Source organism: Sinohyriopsis cumingii, chromosome 9, assembly GCF_028554795.1.
Source record: "Sinohyriopsis cumingii isolate HCF-2022 chromosome 9, ASM2855479v2, whole genome shotgun sequence".
NCBI lineage: Eukaryota > Metazoa > Mollusca > Bivalvia > Unionida > Unionidae > Sinohyriopsis > Sinohyriopsis cumingii.
The window spans coordinates 99,631,294-99,644,863 of NC_142969.1; the positions used below are offsets into that span (position 1 = coordinate 99,631,294).

At 38.1% G+C, this 13,570-nt stretch overlaps 1 pseudogene; it reads left to right on the forward strand.

The window, feature by feature from the left end:
- LOC149792335 (uncharacterized) overlaps positions 1-12,420 on the forward strand; it is a 72,078-nt pseudogene extending 59,658 nt beyond the window's left edge.
- The last annotated feature ends 1,150 nt before the right edge of the window (positions 12,421-13,570 follow it).

The following is a 13,570-nucleotide window of genomic DNA, read 5'->3' on the forward strand; positions in this document are numbered from 1 at the left end:
TTTTTTTACTTTGTGTAGGTTTGGCATGGCATTTAGTTGCTATTGTTGTAAGGTAACTTTTAATTACTTTTGATTGCTACGAATTGTATTGTTGTATGTTTCTCTATATGCAATACAAAACGATGCTTAAATTACCCTTTACAAGTTATTTTACTCTTTAGCAATCATGAATAATTATTAGGCATATGTGTTTTCATTCCTTAAATGGCGAATTCATTTGAGACAGACATAGCAGTTACACATACTTATTTCTGTCAGTTGTTATGTATTTTTAATTTGTATTAATTGTTTGCTTTTCTTAATAATTATATATTATATATGTCTGTATTTTGTACTTGAAATGGTCCAAAATCAAGTTAATTGTCTTCCTGACCAGTGACATTTATTTTGTAAAGAACATAATACATAGCTAATATTTCTCAGTGATTGTGGATTAAATATTCAGATCATTATCAGCAGTGGTGAACATGTTTATTTGGGTCTGGGTTTAGGCAGGTATGGGGCTGATTACAAATCATAACCAAACTCGCATGATTCTCCGATGTAGCGGAAATACAATGTCTGTCAATAGCAATGGTTAAAAAAGTATGAGCTGAATATAGGCTTCAAGCCATGTACTTTGTCTTTTAAAGCCCAACTCATAAGATCACATTCTTATCAATTTTGTTTTCATTCAGAAACATGTCCTATTTCTAATTTTCATGCAATACTAGTATTTGGTGATAAAATAGAGTCTGAGAATCTTTGTTCGGAGTGACTTCACTTGTGGAACTACAATGTTTCCCTTTATGTCCATTTGTGCATCAGAGATGCGCATTGGAGATAGCTGATTAACACATTTTGTTGCAGTGCATATTTTTGATGCAAAGGATTTGCATACTGTGATCAGGATTTACCAGTACTCAGTATAAAATGCATAACATGAGGGATGGCATCATGTATCATTCGAGCATAGGCATTGTTATGACAGAGTAGCTTCCACTAATCTCTCGAGCTCTTGCGCGATTTCCACCAAGCTCAGCAACATGTCATCCAGAGAAACTAACCTCAGTGTTTGTCGGATTAGAAAATGATTTCCAGATAAAAACGGCATGCACTCAGAATCACTAGCCAAGAAAGTGAGAGAAGCAGAACACAAGAGAGTAACTGTGGATTGTAACTTTTATGAAAAACAGAAAATAATTCCCTTGACTAGAATACAGTACATCTATTGGATTACCAGTGTGACTTGTGATAGCATGATTTCAATGTCTGTAAAAGTGATTAATCCTTTCGTGACAGGGTTTAAGAATTTTCAAAAATCTGCCCTTGTTCACCACAAGATATCTGGAGAACACGTTATCACCCAAGATTCTTTCACAACAAAGAAATCAGTAAGCCTGCAGAGATAAATGAGTTATTTGTATTACAAAGTGCGGGGGCTCATTGTAGTTTTTGTTGTTTTGTAACTTTGCTGCAATAAGAGAAAGATTTAAAAGTTCAAGTGTAGCTTACTAAAAAGATGAATCATTAGCCTCTTTGATTTTTTGGATAAATGTGCTCTAGTACAGTACAATAAAACTGACGAAAGTACACATTTTATGACAGGCAAGGAATTAACTGCCATTTAGTTAAAAATAGTTATTTGGGTTTTTATATTATGTTATATGTAATATGCTGGTTTATCATATTGCTACAAAAATAAAAAGTATACTGATGAAACTATGACTATCAAATAAAAGGAAAATGAATGAATAAAATACTCTATAAATGGACAATGCATTTCTTTGTTAATTGTGCACGTTTGTTTTTTTTGTATTTTAGAGTATGTAGTGCAAGTTGCAATTTACATTTCAAGCTGAAAAAGTATTAGTCAAATGAAAATTTGTCTACTTTCTTGACCACCACATTTTTCACTTGACCCATTCCCAGTTGTGTCACTAAGGTTGCTTTTTTTTTACTCACAATTTTACACCCCTGGGGGATAGACTGATCGATTGCGTCTTACAGGATGTTGAATATTAGTCTGTATTTTTCTTTTTCTGGTCGAGTTATCTTTGGTGGTTTAATATAATTGACAGAGAATTTTATAGTGATGGATTTGTTGGTGCATTCCACATCATTGTAGGGGCCCCGAGTGGCCGAGGGGTCGAAAGCACTCTCCGTTACGGATCACTGCCATCTCACCTCTGTCTGCGCAGGTTCGAGTCTCGGATTCAGAAAATGTGGGTATGTGAGAAAGCTTGCCAGTAGCTTCTCGTGGGTCGGTAGTTCTTCCCGGGGTTTTCTTGGGTTCTTCCTCCACCAATAATACTGGCCGCCATGTTTAGCCTATCCTGTGCTGAAAAATGGCGTTAAACCTTACAACAACAACAACAACACATCATTGTAGAAACAATTTTTGGATGTTACCACACCTCATGGTGTAGTGGACAACTGATCATTTTCACGTGCAAATGTGATAATTCCAAGCTGACCTTGAGCTGGCTTTGATGCATCAGGGTAGTTCCAACAGTCGATTTCTAATTGGCCTGATGCAGATTTTATTAGAGCATATATGAGGGTCTGCCATTGTCTCACAGATATTCCTTGACAAGCTGCACAAAATCACCATCAGTGTTGACATGCTGTCCCCGCTAATTCAGTACCTCATTACAGATAAATTGCACAATATCATTGCATGGTTGTTAAGAATCCATAAATCATAAACACCAATGCCAAAGGCTATTAAGAACCCATCCAAATATACGTTGAATCCTTCAAACTATATGTGTATATACATGTGTATATAATAATAATAATAATGAGGACTTTGTATGGCGTCTAATCTTTAGAAGCTCTAAGTGCTTTACAACATTAGACAACACCTATAAGATAAAAAAACATATAATAATATTATTACAAAAACAAACACCATGAAATTATAAAAACATTAAAAAATAAAAAACATGCTGAGAATATTTCAGGTAGGAAACATTATTAGGTCTTTAAGTTTGTTCTTGCAGTCGAAATAAGTGAGTTTTGAGTGCCCTCTTGAATGTGATCACTGTGTCTTTGTGTCTAAGTTCAGTGGCAATTCATTCCACGTTGCTAGGCCTTGGTATGCAAAAGAACGCTGTCCATATGACTTTGTTTTCATAGTGGGAATAATGAGTATACGATTGTCAGAAGAGGAGCGTAAGTATCTTGTTGGTGTGTACACATGGGTGAGGTCCGATAGGTATGTTGGACTAGACTCTGACAGTGAAATGTAGCACAGAGAACAAATTTTGTGTTTGATTCTGGATCGAATGGATAGCCAGTGTAGGGTACAGAGCAGCATGGAGGTGTGCTCTGATCGTGGTACTCTAAGTATGATCTGAGCAGCTGTGTTTTGAACTTTTTGAAGTTTCTGGAGTAGATATTGAGATGAACCAGACAGAACTGAGTTACAATAGTCCAGACTTGAAAGTACTAATGAACACACAAGTGTTTTAGTGGCATCAACTGAAAGATATTTGCTAATGGAGCTGATGCGTCTCAGCTCAAGATATGCAGCCTTGCATATGTTCATGACATGTTGGTGCAATGTGAGAGTACTGTCCAGAGTAACACCTAGGTTTCGTACTGATTGTTTGAATTTAATGTTGGCGTTGCTGATATTTATTGTTTGAGGTAAAGGATGTGAATGAGAAAGTCTTTGAGTTTTGATCAAAATGGCCTCAGTTTTATCATCATTCATCTGCAGCTTGTTCCATGTCATCCATGATTTCACATCAGAAATGCACCTCTCTACACCTTGGATGGTTGCATCAACATCAGTTGGGTGGCTAGATTTGTATATTTGGATGTCATCACCGTACAATTGGTGAGTTGTTGTTGTTGTTGTGGGGTTTAACGCCATTTTTCAGCACACGAAAGGCTATACATGGCGGCCAGTATTAATGGTGGAGGAAGAACCAGGGAAAACACCGGAAAGAACCACTGACCCACGAGAAGCTACTGGCAAGCTTTCTCACATACCCACATTGGCTGAATCCTAGACTCGAACTGCCGCAGACAGAGGTGAGATGGCAGTGATCCGTAACGAAGAGCGCTTTAGACCACTCGGTCACTCGGGGCCCCCACAATTGGTGAGACACTGGATGATGATCTATGACACTTGAGAGCAGCTGAGTGTAGAGAATGAAGAGAACAGGTCCAAGAACAGACCCCTGTGGATCACAACAACATAGATCAACTGGGCTGGAATGTATTCCATTTGCAGACACAACTTGTGTCATGTTGACCAAGTAGGACTTGAACCACAGTAAGACTGTATCATGAATGCCAAATACATGCTGGAGACGGTGAAGTATTATATCATGGTCTATTGTGTCAAATGCTGCAGACAAATCAAGGAGGGTGAGGACTGTAATCTTTCCGCTATCCAACGCAGAGAGAATGTCATTAACTACTTTTAGAAGAGTAGTTTCAGTACTGTGGCAAGGGCGATATGCAGATTGTACATTGCTAAAATGACTGTTTGAATTTAGATGAGAGACAAGCTGGGATAGAACAACCTTTTCTAAGATTTTTTATTTGAATGGGAGATCAGAAACTGGGCGGTAGTTCTTTAAATCATTATGGTCTAGTGTTGGTTTCTTCAAGGGAGGTGTTACAATGGCAGTTTTGAAAAATGATGGGAATTCCCTGGCTGAGAGAGAGGTATTAATAACATCAGTTAGTGAAGGCAATACTGGATCTAAGCACTCAAGCAGCAGTGATGTTGGAATTGGATCAAGTTCACATGACTTTGGTGCACTCTTCATCACGATTGTACGTACAAAATCCATAGAGACAGGTTCAAATGCTGCTAATGGTTGCCGCTCAAATTCTGTATCCCAACTGTATGGTGGTGTCAAGCTTATTTCTAATGGTTTGTACTTTGTCACGGAAGAAATTTGCAAACATGTCTGGAAGGACGACTGGAGAGAAGGAAGTTGGAAGTGGTGTAGATTTGTTCCTTGACATTAGCTTAGCCTGTTAGTAATCTCGACGAGCTCTTTGCAGCTGGAACTTTCCATGATCTTAGTAGTGTAGTGGGATGATTTCACTGCATGGACTATATCTGTGACATTCTTCTTAGCAACTTCATAGATTTGCTTATGAATAGTGAGTCTAGTGGAAAGCCACTGCCTCTCAGCTTTACGGCGGTCTCTTTTAGCAGTGCGAAGCTGGTCCCTAACACTGCTATACCATGGAGAACACGTTTGAATTGATACTCTGCACTTGGTAGCTGGGGCATGTTTGTCAAGCAATGAATGCAGACAGTTATCGAGTTGTTCTGCGGTAGGAGGTAAGCAAGTTGTTAGGTTAGCTTGGATGTCGTGCATTAGTTTGGTTCTATTTATCATACAGAGGTTTCTCTTAGTAGCAGATAAAGGTGGAGGGTTTGGGACTGATACGTCCAGATGGCATAGAATGCACAGGTGATCTGATGCAAGGTCATGGAATACCAGGGAGGACCGTAGAATGTTATCATCAGGTCTATGAAGAATCCAGTCTAAAATGTGACCATGTTTATGGGTGAGTTGGTTAACTGACTGTTTGAGGTTGAAAACATTAATGGAATCTATGAGTTTTGATTATTTGAGTTTCCGGGACAGTCAAAGTGAAAGTTGAAATCTCCAAGAATAATCAGATTGCCACCTATGGAATTTCCATAGTCCAGGAGATTCGGAAACTGCTCCAAAACGAGAGAGTCAGCCAGCTTGTTTTTTCTACTAGGAGGAGGGCGGTATAGGCAGAAAAAATGGACTGACCTTTGCTCCAGTGTGAGTTTGGTTTGGACAGTTCAAACGATGTCTGGTTGAAATTGAATGTTGTGGTGTAATTAAGACGTTTGATCATGGAGTTCTTTGTGATGACAGCAATTCCACCTCCGCGAGAATTACGGGGGAACGACTTGATGGAGTAACCAGTGGGTGTTAGATCCGCACACTTGGGTTCATCGCCTGATGTTTTTAGCCATGTTTCTGTCAGGAAAAATATGTCAACATTTTGGTCGTTGATAAAATTAACTATTTCTGTGCGCTTTTCCGGTGGTCCTACTGATTGGGCATTGAATAATGCAATGTGTAGAGGTATTTCTTGGATAGTTGACACAAAGGTTGACGAATTAATAGGGATTGGAATTAGGTTATCTAAATTAACGGTCGAAATTTTTTTAAATTGTTGAGCCGAAATAAGGGAGATAACTGGAATTCTTCTTCCTGTTCTACACCAGCCAGCTTTGAAATTACTAATCTTTTTTCGCTTCTGTTTACGTTTAGGTAATGATGAATGTAGTCCCAGTTCGTTTAGTCTAGAGTACAATGTAGAGTGGAGAGCCAAGGAGTGATCATTTAAAGCAATTAATGAGGGTCCATCGTAGCATAAACGGGTTGACTGGCGAGTATCACGTGATGGCGGTTTGTTCAAAAACAGTAGAGCAAGACAACTGAGAAAAAGTCTAATTGTTCTCGTTACCAAAACAAGGAGATAAAGAAACACATACGAATTTAACAGCCAATACATAATGAACACAATAAGGAAGATGAAAACAGGCAACAAACACAAATATCATGAAAACGGCACTAAAAAAACGGAACAGCTGCTTCAAGCCGGTTAAGCGATAGCGGCCATATATATATATATATATATATAAAGAATTTACTATCATACTGCTGATTATTGGAAATATAACCACTTATTATACCCCACATATATCCACTTATGAGACACAAGTACGATCCAGACTTGTGCACTTTTATGATGCGATGTTTGAGTCTATCTAAACTTTTTATGTCAGAAAATAAAACAAGAAAAGCATTTACTATTCTGTCAGATTTTGCCTCTGATCCATATTCCGCAGAATCGGTCCCATGAGGTTACTGAGTGTAATGGTAGGGGTAGGGATGATAGCAGCTGGGCAGTCTTTACATTCACATATAGTTTCATGACAGCACTGGCAACATCAATGTAATCGTTGATAAAAGCAATTGAATTAACCAGAGTCTATGATCCCATTGTTCTCTCTGATTTTGGTCAGTTGTTTTGCAAGGGCATCTCACAGAGGCAGTTTTTCCTATTTGATCTGGGGCCCCGAGTGGCCGAGTGGTCTAAAGCGCTCTCCCTTACGGATCACTGCCATCTCACCTCTGTCTGCGTGGGTTTGAGTCTAGGATTCGGATAATGTGGGTATGTGAGAAAGCTTGCTAGTAGCTTCTCGTGGGTTGGTGGTTCTTTCTGGGGTTTTCCCGGGTTCTTCCTCCACCATTAATACTGGCCGCCATGTATAGCCTTTCGTGTGCTGAAAAATGGCGTTAAACCCTACAACAACACCTATTTGATCTTAACAAAATCACAACCCCCTTTGGGTCAGGGGCAACAACAATCTGATCGCTCAACTTGACCATATCCACTACAGAAATACCCATCCAGGACCTTCCTTTTTTAGGAAACGTGGGTGTTTTACCCCCTTGTAGTTTATATTTTTGCATAAAGTCTTTTAAATTCTACAGCATGGGCATGTTAGCAGCAAACTCAAGAGAATCCTCAAAGATCATTTGCCGCGCACATCCATTACATATCTGAAGTGGGGTTTTTTGTCAACTATTTTTGGTAACCAAGTGGTTGTTGTGAAAGATTCGCAATTTCCTCTCTTACATACTCTTGCATTTTATCTAAACCTTTTTGAATTTTGACTAATTGGGCTAACGCATGCCTGATCAATTCAGTGGGTTTTTTTCCCTCAAAGTTTTCTTTACATGATTTGTGTGTTTTAACACTCAGATCAGGTTGTTTTTTCTGTTTGAATCATAGGGGAGCTTGATAATTGGTCCAAACATATGTTCCAAACCAACTGCGAGGTTTTCCCGTACAGATTTCATAGCTGAAGCTTTTCTTTGGTAAGTTCATGAACATCTATGTAATTGCGGAAAAGTTCAAGTTATTCACAGGCAGATTTGTGGTGTCAGCATATTCTGGTATGATATCGCTGACTGGTTTCAGCATTGTATATATTAATCATCATTAGTAAATTCTTTTATCCAAGACTGCACGATATCCTTTTCCTAAACAAATCAAGTTGATCATGAGAAAGTTACATGGGCCCTGAGTGACCTCTACAATCATATTCCAAAATTCATCCCATGAGTGGTTGATAGTGCACCAGTCTTATGTTACAAGTTTAGGCTCTAATAAACAGTAACAAAAGAAAGAGTGAAAGCAACAAGCTTTAACAAATAATTTATTTCCCTAGAAAAACACTGTAAAATAAAAAAATAAGAACGTGCGGTTTTAAGGATGAAATCCAAAAATAAGCCGAGAATAATCCATGAATTAAATTTAGAAGTCCTAGTAATGAAATGTTTTAATGAATTCAAGTCCGAGTCCCGACGAAAAATCCGAAACAGAAGGCGATGACGTATACTGTAGCATAGAGCTGATGTGTTTACAGTTCTTTGTTAACCACTGACGATAATATTCCGGTGTCCTGAATAAAATTTGAATAAATGTCTTTGTCCAAGAATTGTGTATGTGCACTCAAATATTTCGAGGAAAAAAATATATTTTAGAATCCAAATAATTTGAATAGAACTTAAATTATAACTTCAAACTGCCACAACAGACACTTTCCAGTGTAAAGTAAAAGCCCAACTAATTAATTTGTCTACAGACATCGGTATAAAACTTTGATACTGCACAATTTTGGAAAACCCAGCATTGCGAAATAGCGGCTGTTTACATATAAAATAACATACTCCCAGTATGACCATGATAAAAACCAATCATTTTACTCCAAGAATAAAATAAAAGTAAAAAGTTGTTCACTTGTCTTCTGAATCAAGGTCGGAAACTAAGTCAAAAACAGAAACAGTGTTTCTATTATTAGGTATTTATGAAAAGATTCAGATAAAACAGAATTTTCTTGAAAATATCAAATTCCTAGTAAACAAAATTACATTACATTGACATGTAATGATATTAAAAATAACAAAATTAAAACTTACAAACAGACAATTAAATTAATTCAAATATAAATTAAATCAAATATACATAACACCAGGTCCATTGAGTGTTTACAAGGCCATGTGCATCAACCACATGAAATGTGATCAACATTTTACAATTGCCCCGATCACTTTGGGGACATGCTGGTATGGCTCTGTCACACACCTCACTCCAGCTTTCTTGTGTTAGCCCTGGGAAAACACTCTCTTGCCGGTCAAGAATCACATCGTCATACACGACAAGATTATTCACGTCTGGTGAAGATTGTCAATAGTGTGGGCGTCACTAATCAAGGAAATGAACTGGATGGCCAGCGACAAAGTCATCTCAGGTGATGACTCAAGCACATCTGCGAAATCTCTGAGTACATTATGATACAGATGATCGTCCGCGGTGGGTCCAGTCACATACAGCCAATCCCTCTTTAGCCATCATATAATCTGAGCCAACAACAATTGAGTACTGGTATTCCCTGATATGGCTGGGCCAATAATTAACACGCAAACCGAGTTTGGAAACACGGAACTGTGCTTGTGTATTTAAAAATGGTGACCAAAAACCCACCTGGGAAGTATTAAAAAAATGGGTAGAATCAGCCATGGTCCGAATCAGCTAGCATTCGCCTATAGTGACTATAGTCTATAAATAAATCAGGTACAAAATTAATTGACCAGTGCAGTATTTTTCACATTAATACTGATATATCTTATCTGTTTCTCTTTTATGTAGTGGGCATCCCTTCACGGCTTGAAGAATCTTCAGTATGCTGCAAAACGTGAGTCATTCAGGATAAATCTTCTCAGTTTCTACGGCAAATCATTAATCCAGCCTGCGTTTGTGGAAATCGACAGGAATGCACAAGACATCATGGAAAAATGCAAATTAGGCTCGATAGGCATCCCATTAATGACCACAGGCAATGGCAATTGTCCGTTCAATGCTGCGTCGATCGCGCTTACTGGTGGTGAAAATTCATCGACGGAACTTCGGCTAAGAACGTCCATAGAAATGTCACTCAATTCCGACACATACACGTCGCGACCTGATTTCGACCAACTTATGGACTACTCACCATCATTTGAAGAGTCACTCAGGTCATGCTGTACTGACGGCGAATATTCCTCGATATGGACAGTTATGTCTCTATCAACAGTAATTGGGTTGCCAATACAGACACTATATCCTGCAACGAATGGACCGATTGAGAAGGCCCCTGAGGTACTGACGAAACTCTTCTCGCCCGATGCTAACAAAGAACCCCTTACAATATTATGGAGTAGAATTGGGGCCTGAGGCCCACATGGACAGCTGACCGGTTTGTAACAGTGTTCAGGCATGGTACCACTAAAGATCTGGTTAAAAATTCTTAACACTTCATGCCAAATTATATAAGCACGCCATTTACCGATCGGAAAACGAAGGCGACATCCCTAATAAAAGATAGCATGGACCTCGAATTCATAGTCACAAATATCAGCAAGTCCAATCTAAATGATCATAACAACACTGAATCATCCTGCATCAAAACTGTAGTTAACCAACCAACAAACAATTCTGAAATTTCCGGTTGCCACAACTTCGTGATTGAAGAAAATGGAAGCGATACACCTATTGTTTTAGATGATAGTACAAATGAAAGCATATTACCTTGTCCCGACAATGTCCGACCATTACCTTCAGGCAAATTGCATTAATATGATGAAGCTTACCATATGATCGTTAAAAAAAAAAAGATATACACACAGATGTTCCTGCAGGAGACAATCTGGGACTTTACAAAAGGTAATACCGTCAAATCAACTTTTGTTATTGAAAATGGATACCTTAGAAATGTAGAAGTTAAGAATAGAAATGCTGCATTAAACGTTGAATAAAGGGCCAAGTAACTTGAGAAGAACTGGATCCTCAACCCGATGACGACAATGTAGTTATTTTGAGCAAATATTATGCTACACTTAAAAGTGACCCTGCTTTTAAGAAAAGGATATCTTATTTTGTCAAAAAGAATGACTCCAGCATCAGAAGCGTCGCTCTTTATGAATACTAAGGCAATTATCAACCACTCGCAGCATCACATGGTAATAGGCGAGGAGAAATACATTTTGTAAGAACTCATCCGATCACTTTTGACAAAATAAAGGAAAGGATGAAAGAACAGATACCGAGAGACATATATCGTGAATTGAAGAAAGACGACTCATTGACTGGCGCTTGTGACACTAGAGTAATAAGCAACTTCAAGTACAATGAAAAGATGAAGTCCGCAAACAAACGACGTAACCAAGCCAACGTAGCCGACGATATGTTAGAAGTCCTTGGAATTATAAATGAACATCCGTTTGTGCAAACAATAATACACATCAAAGAGCAGGTACCATCCATCATTTGCTATACACCAGACCAAATTACTGACCTACAACACTTCTTGACGTATGGTAATAAACAACCAGTAGGTATAGACAGAACATGTAATCTTGGAAACTTTTACGTAACCACGTTGGTATACAAAATTCAAAGGGTTGTCCGAAACAGTACAAACGAACATCCGATTTTTATTGGCCCTGTCCTTCTGCACAAAGACGCTTCTTACAGAAATTACAAGAGTTTTCTGGAACATATTGCTACAGAGCTAGACAGAGATATTGAATCCGTGGAAGTACGAGTGTCGGAAAAAATGGAATTCGGAAGTGATGACGAGAAGGGCATAACAAAGGCAATAGAACATGTATTCCCCTCAGCTACACGCTATCTTTGCACTAAGCATCTGAAGGATAATGCGATGCACTACCTTCAAAATAAAATTGGGGTTGAAAAGGGTGAACGTGACATAATAATAGTTAAAATATTTGGTACCGGTGGCATCACAGACGCAAATACTACAATCGAGTTTGAAAGCCGATCAGAACATCTGGAAACAATCATCAACGAACAGCATCCGACATTTGCACCATACTTCACCAGCAACTTGAAACAGAGACTTCAGAAATACGTTTTCGAACCTAGCCGCAGAAATACTGAACGCGTGAATTGGACTAATAAAAACGCAACGCAGAGTCCATCAATAACATTCTAAAACTCTTTGTTGACTGGAAACCGAAACACGCGCAAGATCTAATACCTAAGCTTTTCAGCGTGACACAGCTTCATTTCATGGATTATAGAAGCGCTCTTCAAGACAGCGGGAATTATCAGTTGACAAGAGAAGAACACATTTAACATATACACGACAGCGTCTGGGGGTGCAAATCCGAAAAGTATAAGACAGAGATTTTCGCAAAGTTCCTCAAGGACATTAAACGTATGCAGAAAATGAAGTACATCAAATCACAAGATGGAAAATATACCCTAATTAATAAGGCTAGAGGAACTGCACGAAAACCTGATCAGCGAAGAAGGCCTGTCAATGAGAGGACCAAGAAACGCTAAACACATACTAATAAATGAATAATTGAATTGTTTTTGCTCTATGCTAATAATTGTTAAAATAAAGGAATAGATGAATAGTTAAATTGTTATTGAGATAAACTAATAATTTTGTATACAATAAATTTGCGATTTTGTTTAACTTATTTAACGACTTATTTGTGGTATTTATAAATGTTGATAAATATTCACGTTTCTATACCGGAACACTCTTCGTCAAAACAGGAATTATTTCCCTCGGTAACTCCTGACCTCACTACTTTTCCTGTTACACAAAATTTCGCTAAATATTCGCATTATTTTTGGTGCTGTTGTTGAAATATAAAGTAGGTATTATATAAAGTTTAAGGTGTTCTTGGAGCGTCTTGGGGCGTTTAGTGAGACCCGTTATATTTTGCTATATTCTTCGCCGAGTTTCCGTCAAGCTAGTTGAAACTCTAATTTATAAAGGAGCTCCGGATTCGTATTTGAAGAAGATACATTTTCTGAGCATTTATGACGAATCAATATGAAGCATTTTCAGGCTAAACAAATATTTAATTTCTGTGATGTCACCAACACAAAAACTGTTTGGCCATTTTATTCCCGGATCAGCCACGGATACAGATTTTTACAGTATCCTCCATGTTTGTTGAACGGTGATGTTTTCGATGATATTATATATTACATTCTGTAACTGTTTAATATAATATTCCCATATAAAATGAAAATGTTGCCTGGGGATGGATGTTTTTGTCGAAAGTATTTTGTTTAGTTTTGTTATCTTACGATGTTGCACACCAATTTCTTTCAGTCAGCACACGTGTTAACGTCAGTGTCGATTATGGCTATGTGAACTTGTAGCCCCAGATGAGTCATTATGGTTCGAAACTATATCTTAGACAGTTGAATACAGAATAGACTTCCTCTCAAAGAGTTATGCGTGTGTGGTAGGTAGTGTAGTCGATACTGACTTAATTTCAGTTGCAACTCAACCTGTCTCGACGTATCCCATTTGAATAAAAAAAAAATATAATTAAGAAAGACAAATAAAAATATAATTTTCTGTGAGTATGATTCCAACCTCATCTGTCTCGTTCAGGCGTGTAGCATGCTAACCGGTTCGGCCACGCAGAAATTTACCCAAGTCGGTAACAAAATTCTCAAACTCCTA